General features: G+C 37.9%; 1 protein-coding gene across 6 annotated transcripts in view; it reads left to right on the forward strand.

Moving 5' to 3' along the window:
- The window catches only part of Mtmr3 (myotubularin related protein 3), a 125,149-nt gene that overhangs the window by 37,107 nt on the left and 75,595 nt on the right, over nt 1-12,447 (forward strand). For all 6 annotated transcript variants that reach the window (XM_036200582.1, XM_036200581.1, XM_036200583.1 and 3 more), the window contains exon 2: nt 11,202-11,254. The gene's annotated coding sequence lies outside the window, so the exon portion shown is untranslated. The remainder of the gene's footprint in view (nt 1-11,201; nt 11,255-12,447) is intronic.

The raw sequence follows: 12,447 nt of genomic DNA on the forward strand, positions 1-12,447 counted from the left end.
TTTCCTTCTCTCCTCCTTCCTTGCTCCATCTCTCCATACCTTTTCCCCCCTTCTTTTGATGTTTGGGATCAAATCTAGTGCCTTGCACATGCTAGGTAGGTACCCTACTACTGAGCTACATTCTTAACTCTAATTTTTCATGTTAGTATGAATGAGAAGTTATAAAGAATGAATTCAAATGAGTACTTTTGTCAATAAACTATGATAAGACTTTAGAAACTAAGTTTTGCTAGATACTCAGTATTTCATGGGCATTATCTAACAATTATTTGGAAAGGTATTTTGTGTTCAGTTGATACAGGAAATAGCAGAATGATTTCTTATCTGGGTTGCACCATTCTTTCTCTTTGTTAGTTTTTAAACTTGATACACCTTCCGTAAGTGTGATTTATTTTTCAGGACTCTTTGTTACTGGTGACCCAGAAACTTATTTAAAGCTTAAACAAACAAACAAGGGGAAGTTATGAAGTCTTTGGCAGAATACTGAAGCATCTTACATAATTGAAGGAAGAACTTAGCAGGCAACTTGGGCATCTTGAGGACTAGAAGTTGGAGTGAAGTGACTAGTTTGAAAGATCTCTGGGCATTGGTATGATTCTCTTAGGATTTTCCTGGCTCATGTCTCTGTGGTATATACTCTTTTTCCTCCTAATTCTTTCTAAATTATTTCCATAGTATTCCCAAGATCAAAAGAAGTAGCCTGGCTGGAATTCTGTTTAAGTAATGAGGTAGAATCAAATATTTCTATTCTAATAATTTGGCTATTTGAAAAATTAATCCAAGAGATTGGTTATTTAGACTACCAGCTCAACTACAGCAAAGGAAAAAAACAAAGCAGCAAACCTGTTGAAGGTAACTTGTGTAAATGTTTCTCCAAAAATGTTAATATGGCCAGTAAATACATGAAAATGCCCTGTGACATCACTAGTCTTGAGGAAAATTCAAATCAAAGAATGAAGATACTATGTTACACTCACTAGCATGGCTATTTGCCAAAAAGGGAAGGAGAAGGCTGGAAAGATTATAAATGTACCTATATCAAGGCTCACAACTTACAACTTCAGTTCTAGAGAATCCAGTGGCCTCTTCTGACCTCCTCAAGCCCCTGCAGGCATGTGCTACACATACACATATGTATACACTTTAAAAGGTAAAAGTATTGACTAGGGCATAAAAAATTTTGGAACGCTGGTGCCTTGTATTAAGTACTGTGGAAGATTGGTCAGGGGTCTCAGAGATTAAAACGCACGACTGACGCAGCAGTTCCACATCTGGCTATACACTGCAAAGAGAAATAGAAGGACTCAGACAAACTTTAAAAAAATAGTTTCAGTGTGTACTTCAGGTTGGCTTGGAACTCTCTATGTAGTCCAGTCTGGCCTAGAATCTGTCATCATTTTGCTTTAACTTTCCAAACCTCCGTACTTGACTCATAGTTTTATGTGCCATTGTTCATATTGTTTATGATATTCAAAGGTAGAACAGTCTAAATGGCTGTCAGATAAATTTATCAACAAAGAATATATACACAGTGGAATGGTACTCAGTCTTAAAGAGAATTATAATCCCTCATATGCTATTCATGAACAAACCTAGAAATACTGTGCTAAGCCAAATAAGCTGGATGCAAAATAATAACTACTTGATGAGTTCATTTATTTGAGCTATCTAGAGTAGGCAAATCCATAAAAACAGTGATAGTGAATACAGGGACTGAGGGGAGGAAGTAATGGATTACAAGAGCGTGGGGAAACATGCAGTTTAGTAGATGGAAAAATTCTGGTATATGGATAGTGATTTTTCTAGATACTGATTGTACAGCAGTGTCCATTTAAACTGTGTACTTAAATATGTATTTAAAATGATAAATACATATTTTCTTAATAAAACACTGAAATGTACACTTTAAATGTACATAGTGTGTCAGTTCTATGCTGATTGAATTTTTCTTTTTTTTTTAAAAATGGGTCTCATTATGTAGACAAAGCTGGCCTGAAACTGATAGAGGTCTGTCTGCTTTTGCCTCTGAGTGCTGGGATTAAAGGCGTGGACCACAAAGTAGGGCTTCTGATTAAATTTTAACAAAAAGATATCCAGGGAAGATATCTAGATACCTTTTAAAAGTTTAAAGATAAAACAGACTCCTAGTTTTGAAGTACAGTTTGCTTTGCAATATGACATAATGGTAACAGCCAAGGAATGGATATATTTTGTAACTTTAAGGGTGATAATAAGTATTCATGATGACACTTTAATGTGCTTACTGCTAAATAATGTAGGACAGATTGGAGGGTCACATTTATTATTACTCGGGTTTTGTCAGATGTAAGAGGAGGCAGGAACAGGAACAAGACCAATGGGTTGGCTTAATATTAATGGCATTAGCTGCTAGCTTTCTTATTGAAGTTGTCATTGGTGATAATAGAGTATTAAACAGGGAGAGTGACATATTCAAAATGTATTTTCAAAAAGTAGCTTGATAAGGCATAAAACTGTGAACGACATGTATACCACATGTTGTGGTGTGTGTGTGTGCCTGTCTGTCTCTTTGTCTGTCTTTCTAAGTTTAGGGGACTGCTACCTACAGTTACTTCATACACCCCATGTCCATTGGACAGGTACTTGTCCGTGTGAACTATTTTTCTTAATTGAATGATTTGTTTACTTAATTATATATTTTTCTTTTTTTCTGAATGTCTTAACTCTGTTGCCTAGGTTTGCATCAACATAAAATCTTCCTGCACTAGCCACACATCTGGCTAGTTACTGTTTTTAATGTATGGGCATTATCTTTGAATTACTCTGTAATGTATGTAGAATAAGTTTCTGTTTGGCTGTTTTTTTTCATCTTGAGACTGTTTCACCAATATTTGTATGAATATAAGCATATCTTTGAAAAAGTCACCTCTTATTTTCCACCTGAGTTAAGAATAATAGCTGAAGAAGTTTTTAAAGCCATGGTTCTGAATTTTGTCTTCTGTGTGAACTCAGGGTTGCTTAAACTTTTTCTGAATTGCTGATTTAAAAGTAGTTATTTAAAAGCACAAGGGAGAATTCCTTTTACTTAACTTTTATTTAACTTGATACTTTTGATTTCCTTTTCATAAGTAAAACATAGTGATGAACTCTTTTGGCATTAGTTGAGAAGTTCTGTTCCCCCCCCCCCCCCCCCCCCCGTACATATTTGGGATGACAGTCATAATATGTACACTTCTGTTTACATGAGATAAATATTACCAGTGTAAAGGGTTTTTTTTTTTTTTTTCCTTCTCCTGAGTATGTCTTCAGGATGCAGATTTCTGGTTTCTTGGCTTTAATATTCTAAGGACTGCTTAGAAAGGGTATTTGAGTTTGCCACATAAACAGAGCCCTCATTGTGGTATGTAGTTATTGGAGGTTATTTGAGTTTTTATTGGCTTGTTTTCAGAAATATGAGTAGCCCCCCACCTAATTGCCAGAATATAAATTTTAACTAGGCCAGTAGAAGAGTAGGCTCTTTTTATTTCACACAGCCTTTACCTTGTGAGTTTTATTTTTTTGAGTGTACTCTTTCCTGAATGCACTTACAGGCTGAAGAGGTAGACAGTTGTTTGTTTTGTATGTGCTAGGTAAGTAGAGCAGGTTTGAAAAGACTTTTTTAGATTTATTTATTTTTCTTTTATGTGTGTGCTGGTTTGCATGCATTTCTGTCTGTGCATTACATGTGTGCTTGGTGCCTGCAGAGGTTAGAAGGGGCATCTGATCTTCAGAACTGGAGTTATAGGTGGTTGTGAACCACCACATGGGGCCTGACAGTTGAGTTCAGGTCATTTCATCTGCAAGAGCAAGAAGGGCTTTTAACTCTAGAGTTATCTCTTTAGCATTAAGCATAGCACTTTTTAATCGTGAAGACAATAGCTCAAAGTTTCTTGTCTGTCTCTCTGTCTCTTCCTTCCTTCCTTCCTTCCTTCCTTCCTCCCTCCCTCCCTCCCTCCCTCCCTCTCTCTTTCTTTCTTTTCTTTTCTTTTTTTTTTTTTTTTTTTTTGAGACAGGGATTCTTTGTGTAGCTCTGGCTGTCCTGGAACTAGCTCTGTAGACCAGGCTGGCCTCAATGCAGAGATCCATCTGCCTCTGCCTCCAGAGTGCTGGGATTAAAGGCTTGTGCCACTACTGCCAAGCTCAGAGTTTACATTTTTAATTTTTATTGTTGAATTGCATGCTGAAAGGATGGTTATACATTTTCTTTTAGCTTTCTGGTTCTTACCGATTTAAGGTTGATGCAGACAGAACCCATGGCTTCATGCATGCAAGGCAAGCACTTTTCCAACAGAGCTGTATCTCCTTCTGCACCATTTTGATGCCTGTTATTGTCCATAAAACTCAGGAGTCAATTCACAGAATGGGAGAGTGAATTATCCTTATAATTCCCTATCTTCCCTAATAAAATATTCACACATAATAAGCAATGTGCAGATCAGCTTGGTTTGGGGTACTGGTGTCTATTTTGAGGGGTGTGGTTTACTTTCATACTTTTCCTAGAATTCATGTTTAATATGTCAGGTGTCTAGAGAAGATAGGAAAATAAGACATACTTGTTTCTTTGTACATGGACATAGTTCTTGGGTGCCTTTAGCAAGCTGACCTTTAGATTAGGCTGAGGGTTTTAAAAGTTTGTTTGTTTTTGAAAAGAAATCTGTTAGGTGGCTGCTCATTGAGAGGCTTCGGGTGTAGTGTTCAAGTGGGTCTGGAGATTCTGCTTTGTGGGAAGATTGAGGAGCAAAGTGTGCTGGCATAAGCAGTGTCAAAATTACACAGATGTTTTTTATTAAGTTTTCCTAGGGCTTTAGTGGCCTTTAAAATTGTTTTTGTCTTTGCTATATAACTTACAGATAGATTTTCTTTTTCTGCTGAGTACATAAGAAATATGAGTTCTTGGCCAAAGCGTTGGCAGCACACACCTTTAATCCTAGCACTGAGAGGAGGCAAAGGTAGGTGCATCTCTGAGTTGGAGGCTAGCCTGGTTTACAGAGTGAGTTCCAGGACAGCCAGGGATAATGCAGAGAAATCCTGTCTTGAAAAACAAAACAAAACAAAACCAAAAAAAGGAGTTTTTAATGATGTAAATGTGGTACTCATATATGAAATTTTTAAAAAATAAAATATGAAAAAAAGAAATAAGAGTTCTTAATTTAAACATTATTGCAGAATCCTTTTGAGATCCTGTTTGTAAAATTACTTCATCTCCATAGGACAGGTATTTTAAATCTTCTATCTAAGAATATCCACCTAAATTTTTTTTGAATATTAGGAAGCAGAAGGGATAGATTTTGTGATTTAATGTTAAATAAACGTTAAGGAAGAAGTCATTGTAAATTTATGATTATGGAATTTAAATTTCTGGAACTTGAATCATCTTTCTGTGTTAATAGAATATGTGATCTGTGCATTGAGGACAGACTTAGTGCAAGGTAGGGTAGAAACAATGTGGACAGCTGCCCCAGCTACTTCTGTCATCCTTCCCAGAAGTTAGCTGAGAGCAAGTGTAAGATGACGTTAACATGTTTGTAAGAAATTTGCCTTCCCTGAGGCTCACCTTGGAACTAGTCAAAGGAACAAAAGTCAGGAAACTTTTTCCGGTGCTGTAGATAGTCTTTCTGATGTTTCCACAGCAATTATAAATAATAAACTATCCAACACTTAGACTAATTGATCCTACTTGGGTTTTAATTAAATTAATTTTCTAGTGATTGCAAGCTAGATTTCCTATCATCTTTTCTTAATAATTGAGACTTGAACAGTCTTAAAAAATAACTTTAGGGTCTGGAAAGATGGTTCAGAGAGTGAAGAACACTTGCTGCTCTTCTAGAGGACTTGAGTTCATTTTCCAACAGCCATATGTCAGCTCACAACCATCTGTATCTCCAGTCCCAAAGGATCTGAAGCCCTCTCTTGGCCTCCATGGATGTATGCACATGCTACACAGACATACATACAGACAGACAAAATATCCACACACATAAAATAAAATGGAAAATATTTAAATGATTTTATTTACTCTCTCTGTGTGTGTGTGTGTGTGTGTGTGTGTGTGTGTGTGTGTGTGTGTACATACGCACTGCCTTCAGAGGCTGGAAAAGGGCTTGGGTTCTTGGGAGCTGGAATTTGTTAGCTGCCTTCCGTGGCACTGGGAGCTGAAATTGGGCTTTGTGATTTAGCAGCAAATGTTAACTTCTGAGCTCTCTCAAGTCCCAGACATTTTTATTCTCAGGAAATTATGCCTCTCCCCTTTTAGGAAATAGGGAACATTTCTTCATTTTAGATAGTAAGCCTACCTAACTGTGTGTGGATGTGTATACTTGCAAGTACACATGTATTAGGAAGGCTAAGGTTGACATCAAGTGTCTTTATCCCACCTTATTTTTTACACAGTTACTGAACCTGGGCCTTGTCTACTATCTTCCCAGCACAGGTGTTGGCTTTTATGGGAGCTGGGGATCCAAATTGAGGTCTTTATTTAACCCGTTGAACTGTCTTCCTGATTCCAAAATTAGATTTTTAATTCTTTTTTTTGGGGGGGGGGGTTTGAGACAGGCTTTCTCCGTGTAATTTTGGTGCGTGTAGTTTTGGTGCCTGTCCTGGATCTCGCTCTGTAGATCAGGCTGGCCTGAACTCACAGAGATCCGTCTGCCTCTGCCTCCCAGTTCTGGGATCAAAGGTGTGTGCCAACACCGTGTGCGCCAACACCGCCTGGCTATAATTCTGTTAATGGCTTAATGTATCTGAGTTGAATATGAAAATAATGTATTCTGCAAAGAAGTGATTATAAAGAGAAAGTCAGAACATAATATCTCTACATTTTTTGAGTTTTAAATGTTAATGTTTAAAAAAGTAAATTATATATGATCTTTGGTTTTAATCTCTTCTGATACTAGACATATGTGGCTGGTACTCCCCCTCCTTCCCTTTAAAAGGTTAAAATTAAAAGTCCTTGTAAAATAAGTTATTTTTAAAGGTTACCAGTCAAGATTTGCTGTTGGTTTGAATATATTTATAATCTTTTCTGTGAATACTTGGCTTCCTCATACTTGGTTCCTTGACACAGGGAAGTAGTAAGGTACTTGTGAGATATAATCAATCCTACTGTCTAAAAATGGGAAAGCACAGTTACTTTGGTGTAGATTTGTCACATTTTGAGGTCCACAGTTGGAAAAGTAGCTGCAAGCAATTCAGCTACTTATTGAAGACAAATGACCTTGTTGAAGACAAATCACCAACTGAAATCCTATTGTAGAGCTCCCTTTGAGGAGTATGTTCAGAATCTCTCCCATGTTAAAAAAATAAATGTGTCTAACTAATGAGTCACACACTCTTCCATCACTTGTCTAATTCCAGAGTTATGCCAGATTGGTCCTTCGGTTATTTCCTTTTGAAACTGAGTATTTCCTTTTAGCGGTGGCATTTGAGTATTACTGTTTGAAGCAACTTGTTACCAGCATATGTTCTCTGACATGGAAGTGTAAAAACATGGAGTCTAGCTGTTTCTGACAACTTACTATTTTTCCTCCCTCTGGAGAAGGATGGTTGTTTTTGTATAGGGGATGATAATATTTTAGCTGCTTATCTGTGCCCCACAGCTGGCAGAGAAATGCAGTAAACTAATCATGAAGTTGCATTCAGGGCTCTGACTACTCTTAGTCTTTAGTGTTTTCAGAAAGGTAAAAGAGATACAGCTTCTGGTTTTGATTTTTTTTGAACATGTTGCTTGGTGGTCTCATTGCATCAGGGCACTGACCCCTTTCGTCTGTTTCTTCATTTGTCTTCACAAAGTATGCTCATAAATGAGAAAATGTCACACTTAGACTGGATGGCAGCTGGCCCAGGGTAGGGACTTTATTCATTGCTGTATCACCTTCCTCCCCATGCGGAGTGAATGCAGTGGCTCTTTTGAAACTGTATCCTTGTTTCTGTTTTTTTGCAGCAAAGGCTTCCAAGAAAACTTTAGGTTTATAAGTTTTAGAGTCATTTCATTCAACTGTTAAGTGCTTGACTTTGGGTTAGTTCTTGGGATTAAATCATTTTCCCACCATTGAATAATCCTACTAAACATGCTACAGATCTAATTTTGGATATTAGAAACTTTAATAGCCATAGTGTGGAAACACTAAGATTCAGAGAAAAGTCACCCAAAATATGCTTTTTAAAATTTAACACCACTGAGTTTTTTTTTTTTTTCCCGTGTGTGTGTGTGTGTGTGTGTGTGTGTGTGTGTGTGTTTTGAGACAGGGTCTCATGCAGCTCAGGCCTTCTTTGAACCCTTTTATAGCCAAGGATAACTTTGAACTTATGATCTTTCTGCTTCCACTTCGGAATGCTAGACTTTAAGCATGCACTACCATGCTAGGTTTTATGCATTCTGGGTGTTGAACCATAGTCTTTGGTCATGCTAGGCAGGAACTCTTATCAACTGAACCCCATCCACAGCCCTGAATTTTTAAATGTTGCTTCTGTACTCAATTATGTCTGAGTCTGTTTCTTACTATTTATAGGCAAGAAAGTCCTTATGTTTTCATTTCAGTAGAAAAGAAGAGATTATTTAAAAATATTTAATATTGCCTTCTTAAAGTTTTGAACTCTTTACCCTCCATTTGAAAAGTGAGACAGGATCATCTAAAAAGCACTCCATTTTCCCTCCTGAAATATACCAGAGCCAACAAGATCTACTTACCCCAAATATTTTAGGCCTACCCTCATTTTAGATTTTTCTTGTTTATTTGCTTTAACTTGATTTGTTTTCGTACTTAGTTGTAAAAATTGTAAATGGTATACAAATTGGTGTGTCACTTTGCCTTGGTTGAAGCCAGGCAAAGTTGCATGCAGCTAATCACATAAACTAGTTGGTATAGAAACTGAATGTGTGTATTCCTTCTTGGTCTCAGAGCCTTCAGGCCCTTAGTTGTTAACCTCATCATCTTCCAGTGAAGCTGCACAGTAATATACACTAATATCATGGTATTTAAAATCAGGTATATTGATTTTTTTTCCACTGGTTACAGTTTTCCACGCTTGGGTGTGGGTGGAGGTGAAGGGGGCTAGAGGTTGTCCTTGGGTATCTTCCTTGATTGCTTCACCACTTTATTTTTTGAGAAGGTCTCTCACTAAACCTGGAGCTCACTGATTGGGTAGACTGCCAGGCCAGCCAGCCCCAGGTATTATCCTGTCTTCACCTTCTCAATGCTGGGATTATAGGCATGTGCTGCCACACCTGTCATTTTTAACATGGATGTTGGAGCTCTAGCTATAGGTCCTGAACTATGTCCTTATCCCAGGGTTATTTCCTATAATAAAATTACATCCATATATTATATATAATACAATGTACATATAGTATATATAAATATAATATAGAAATTTGTGCCTTAGTGAGAGAGGTTCAGAAAGATTTAATTTTTTCTCCACTAAGCCTTAGAATTTAGAGTAACTCTAATGCTTAAGGATTAGCTTAAAGTTTACTCTATTCCTGTACAATGCTCTACTTTAATTTGTGCCTTTGTATTTAAACATCCATTATAGTTAGATCTTTTATTAATTGTTTGGATTTAGCATAGCCACATTACATTCTATCTCAATGAAGAGGAGAACGTAACTCTTCTTATTCTCTGTGGTGTTTATGACCTTATGGTGCCAGAGAGCCTCTTTCAGACTCAGCCCTTATCTGGCACACTGTCCTTAGAGGTATGTATTTGTTGGCACCATTACAGTGATGATATACTTACTAAGGACTGAGGAGTTGTTACTGGCATAGAGCTAACCTGCTTCAGTCTTTTTGTTGAGTGATAGCTGATTTATCTAGCACCATAAACTGGTTGCTCTTTTTACTTTAGAGACAGAGTCTTGGTACCTAGCCTAGGTTAGACATGAACCTGCAGCAGTCCTGCTGCCTCAGTCTCTTTTAATTCTAGGATTACAAGTATACATCACTGCCTGGCTCATAAATTCATTCTTTTTTGTTTTGTTTTGTTTTTGTTTTTCGAGGCAGAGTTTCTCTGTACTTTTGGTGCCTGTCATGGATCTCGCTCTCTCAAACTCACAGAGATCTGCCTGGCTCTGCCTGCCGAGTGCTGGGATTAAAGACGTGTGCGCCGCCACCGCCTGGCCATAAATTCATTCTTTTTTCTTTTCTTTCTTCCTTCCTTCCTTCCTTCCTTCCTTCCTTCCTTCCTTTCTTTCTTTCTTTTTTTTTAGCTGAGGATTGAACCCAGGGCCTTGTGCTTGCTAGGCAAGCGCTCTACCACTGAGCTAAATCCCCAACCCCATAAATTCATTCTTATTCATAGATTTGACCTGTGTCTTGAGTTTAATTCTATACATGCCTAGTTCCCAGCTGGACCCAATCTACTTGAGAAGTCACCAACACAACACAGAAGTCTTATTTCTTGAACTTTGCCCATCATTTTCTAATTCTTTAGAGTTTTGGTACTCTATATGGTCTTACTTATATATGTTACTTCATATAATTCAAATAATAATCTTGTGCCAGATACGGTATCTCATAGTTGTAATCTCAGCTTTCAGGAGGCTGAGGCAGGTAGATCATCATGAATTCTAGGTTAGCCTGGGCTACATGGTAAATACTAGGCTAACCTGGGCTACAGAATAGGACCTTGTTACAAACAAACAAACAAACAAAAGCAACTAAACAGCACTACCTCCAGACAAATAAAAATGCAAAAATAAAACCAATGCAAAAAACAAGCTGAAAAGTATGTATCTACAGATACTAAGAGAATTTGCTACAAAGAAATTGGTTATATAGTTCTCTCATTTCTGCAAAGCTCAGATTATTGCCTAATGGCAGGAATTCTTTATGTTTGTAGTTATCTATCCATTACTTTATTTCCCTAAAAAATGTTAGATCCTTTGGTAGAAATCAATTCTATGTACAAAAGACCTTGAACTAGAAGTCCAAGGCGGGGTAGGGTAGAATGGGTGTGACAAGCAGCAAAGATTTCCCTGACCAGCTGTGGGAGGTGATACTTGTTCAATACTTGTTCCCTGAGGGAAATTCAGGAAGGAGCATCTTAGGTTTCTTATTCATGTGAGGAATGAATCTGAACATCCACGAGCAGTCTATACAGCAATTAAAGATATTAGTTAGTGTGTAGAGAAAAGGCTGGGCTCTCAATTGGCATAATTTGATGGTAGGATATTTGTTTGTTTTGCAGATTTCCTTGTGAAACCCTGTAGAAGAAAAAGTTCTCAGGACAATATTCATTTGGTAAGTTTGTTTTCCTCCTGCAATCACTCTGTCTATTTGAAGCAGGGGAAATGTATTTACCGTTGGTTTTGTGTCACTGTCCATTTTCATTAGGATCCATGCCTAGTTTGTGGCATACTGCAGTGTTCTTTATGCCTGAAAATGTGTTGAATAGTTGTGATTTTGAGTTGTGGGGTTAACTCTTTTGTCAGTGAACTCTCGGTTTAGTAATAGATCCTGCATAGTAAATAAAGTGGTGATTGACTTAGATACCCAGTGTCAACCTTTAGCCTCTACATTCATGTGTATACGTGCACACACATATGCCAAAGCATGTGAGAATGTATACAGACATACATCCTTGAATACCATAAAGACACACAGGCAAGGAAAAAAAAAGAAAGAAAAAGAAAAACAATACAACAGAAGAAAGTGTTTCAAGCACTCTACCCCTTTGTCCAACTTATACCTTATTTCTTCCCCCTTTGCATTATTTCCTGAGTTTTGGAGTGGGTAGTCCAGGTGTCTCATGTAGGGCTCAGCTTTCAACAGTTATCAGACTATGACCAGTTTTTGCAATAACCTCTGCCCCCTGCAAAAATAAGCTTCTTGACCATAGACAACAGCAGCACTGATCTGTGGGGATAAATAAAAATATTTAGAGGGTAATTTGACAGGTATGCCTTGCTCAGTTAACAAAAGGACAACAGTAGCTTCCCTACTATAGTGTGTAACATCTTAAGCCAGGGGATTTTCATTAGGTTTATAGTACCAGTCAGGAATTCCCTTCTGTGGAGTGATAAATTCAATCAGAAAGCTGTTACCCCCTTAACATACTTGCCATTATTGCTCTACTGGGTATGTCTTGCCTGGCCAGTTGGTAGTATAGTACACAGGGTTCACAACTGCTAATGACAGTTCTCCAGCATGTGGAACACCTTCTGGTACTGTAAAAGAAGGGAGGAAGCTTCTGGAGTTCAGTTAAAACTTGACTTCCTGCTGGGCGGTGGTGGCACACGCCTTTGATCCCAGCACTCAGGAGGCAGAGGCAGGCAGATCTCTGTGAGTTCGAGGACAGCCTGGGCTACAGAGTTAGTTCCAGGAAAGGCACAAAGCTACACAGAGAAACCCTGTCTCAACCCGCCCCCCCCAAAAAAAAGGCTTGATTTCCTTATATCCTGTGACCAAAGCTTTGTGGTGTCATAGAGTTTTAC

Source organism: Onychomys torridus, chromosome 10, assembly GCF_903995425.1.
Source record: "Onychomys torridus chromosome 10, mOncTor1.1, whole genome shotgun sequence".
Classification (NCBI taxonomy): Eukaryota; Metazoa; Chordata; class Mammalia; order Rodentia; family Cricetidae; genus Onychomys; species Onychomys torridus.